The sequence below is a fragment of the Mustela nigripes genome, chromosome 4, assembly GCF_022355385.1.
Source record: "Mustela nigripes isolate SB6536 chromosome 4, MUSNIG.SB6536, whole genome shotgun sequence".
Lineage (NCBI taxonomy): Eukaryota > Metazoa > Chordata > Mammalia > Carnivora > Mustelidae > Mustela > Mustela nigripes.
Window position 1 is genome coordinate 122899942 of NC_081560.1, and position 3135 is coordinate 122903076.

The window sequence follows — 3135 nt, forward strand, 5'->3', positions numbered from 1 at the left end:
CATTTTTTAAGTCCTCTTTTGGGCACCTGTGGGGCTCAGTCATTAAGCATCTGCCTTTGGCTCAGGTTATGGTCCCAGGGCTGTGGGATCAAGTCCCACGTTGAGCTCCCTGCTTAGTGGAGAGTCTGCTTCTCCCTCTGGTTGCCCTTCCCCCTGCTCATGCTCTCTCTCTCTCTGTGTCTCTCTCTCAAAAATAAGTAAATAAAATCTTTAAAAAAAATAAATTCCTCTTATTTGTAAGGGCTCTAAAATTAGGTTGGTTGATAAAATGCAATACATTTAAATATATAAAATCTCTTCCTTGAGTCTCAGAAAAATTACTTGTAGTTTAGAAGTGCTTTATTTTTCTAAAACTTATCAGTGTATTGTTGTTATCTTAGTAACTTTTGAGTGAGACTACCAATAATCATTCTATTTACACTTTGCTAGTATAAAATCTAACAAAGCAAAGATTAGTACAGAAAGTACAGAGTTATGACAGGCTGAAGACATCTTAGCTTCTGAGAGTAAACAGAGTCAGAAATGTATAACCTTGTACAGACCCTAAACTGTATAGCATGGAGTCAATGGTGTGGTGCTACAAAATGATCATAACCTCAGACTATGCAGGTTATTGTGTTAAGTAAGAATCACATTTATTATTTTTTCACTATTATTTTATTATCAAAGTGTAATTAACAGACAGTGTTCCATTAGTTTTGGGATGTATAATATGATTCAACAATTCTGCACAACACTCAGTGGTCCTCAGGATGAGGGTGTTCTTTACCATCTTTAATTTTCATAACTCTGTGTGGTAGGTACTATGTCATCCAAATTGTGCCAATTAAGAAAACAGATGTTTAGAAAAATTAAGCAGTTTTTAGAAGTCACAGAGCTGAAGGACAAGCATAGCAATGAACTCAAACCTAAAACTGTCTGATGCCCACAGGAGTCTGCTCTTCTTTGCAAATAATTATTTTTGGATTAAATCCTTCTAATAGCTTTTGGAATTACAGCACCTACAGATCTCCTATAGAAATTAATCTTTCTCCTCTTCTGTAAACTTTTGTCCTCTCTCTCTGGATAGAGAAATCTGTTGAAAGGAGAGGCTCCTCAGATATTCTCCATGCCATTTTCTAAGCAAGAAAACCAATCAGAATCAATGTTAAGGAGAATTTCAATAGTCTATATAAGGTATAAAGAGATAGATACTAAAATGATTTTTTTTAATTTTTTAAGGATTTTTTTATTTATTTGAGAGAGAGAGAGAGAGCATGAGAGGGGAGAAGGTCAGAGGGAGAAGTAGACTCCCCATGGAGCTTGGAGCCTGATATGGGATTCAATGCTGGGACTTCAGAATCATGACCTGAGCTGAAAGCAGTCGCCCAACCAACTGAGCCAACCAGGCACCCCAAGATTTTTTTTAACTACAGTAAAAACTTTACAGTAAAAAAAAAAAAAAAAAAGCCATATAGGACTCGAGGCAAGATGGCAGAGAAGTAGCAGACTGAAATGACATCAGATCCCAGGAGTTCAACTAGATAGGTATCAAACCATTCTAAACACTTCCAAACCCAACAGGAGATAGAAGAGAAGAAGAACACCAATTCTAGGACATAAAATTGACCACTTTCTGAAAGGAAGGACATGCAGAGAAGTGAATCTGAAGAGACGGGAAGACAGACTGTGAGAGGAGGGGCCAGGTCCCGGCAAGCAGCAGAGCAATGGAGCACAAAATCAGAACTTTTAGAAGTCTGCTCCACTGAGGGACATTGCTCCAGAGGCTAAGTGGCAGTGGAGCCCTCACGGGGACAGCATGCTCTCAGGACCTGCAGGGTCACAAAAGGACCAGAGGTGTCTGAGTATACAGATCTCCCAGGTATCAGAGTGGGGAAGCTGACTACAGAGACAGAGATGAGGAGTGAGCTCTCAGCTTGGAGTTACCTTAAACCATGATCTGCAGCACAGTCAGACCACTCTTCTTTGAGCAGGGACCCTAAAAGTGGTAGATCCAGGGCAAGTCACCTTCCTCCTCTGGAGGCAAGAAACTGCGGGGTTTGGAGACTCAAAAGAGGGCTGTGTGTCATAGACAGAAATGCTCAGTCACAAGCCAGGTGAGCATGGAATGTGGCCAGAGACCAGTAAGACAGGAGGGACTGACTGCTTTTCTCCAAGGGCACACTGAGGACTGCAGCCCCAGCCTCTCGGTTTCTCTGGGCTGGAGATTGGGAGGTCATAATTTTCATTCCCATCTTCTAGAGCTCTACGGAAAGTACTCAGGGAACAAAAACTCCTGAGAGCAAACTCAAGCAGATTACTTAGTGCCATCCCTGGCAAGGGTGGTGCAATTCTGTTCTGGGCAAAGACATTTGAGAAAAATGGCAACAGGCCCCTCCCAGAGGAGATCAGCAAGAACATCCAGCCAAGACCAAGCTCACTGATCAAGAACAGCAGAACTCTACAGATAGGGGAAAGCAGTACATGGAATTCATGGCTTTCTCCCCATGATCCTTTAGTCTTACAAAGTTAAATTCCTTTTTTAAATTTTTATTTTTTTTCTTATTCTAATTTTTAAACTTTTCATCTTTTGTCTTTTAATGTTTTATAACTAGTTTATCTTAAAAATACCCTCCTAAAAAAATCTTTTTAAACCTTCATTATTATAGTCATATTTTATCCTTCATTGTATTTAACCTTATTTTTTATGTATAGTTTTTTTTTTTTTCCTAAAAAGTTTTGGGATACAATTTCTTCTAATAGATCAAAATATACCCTAAATCTAGCACAGGTTTTGTTCTAGTCTCCAGCCAGAGCAGTCTCTCCCCCACCTTTTTATTTCTTCTTTCTTTTTCCAACCAACTTATCTTATCAATTCCCTTTTTAAAATTTCTTTTTAATTTTCATCTTTACAGTCATATTCCATTCCTTCATCATGTTTACCCTTATTTTTGTATATATATGTTTTTTGTTCTTTAAAATTTTGGGAGGTGGTTTCTTCTAAGAGACCAAAATATACCCAAAATCAAGTGGGTGACTCTGTTCTATTCACCAGTCTAATATATATATATATCTTCCCTTTCTTCTCCTCCCAGTTGGGGTCTCTTCTGATTTGGTTAGCATACATTCTTCTGGGGTCTTTGCCACCTTTTTAGT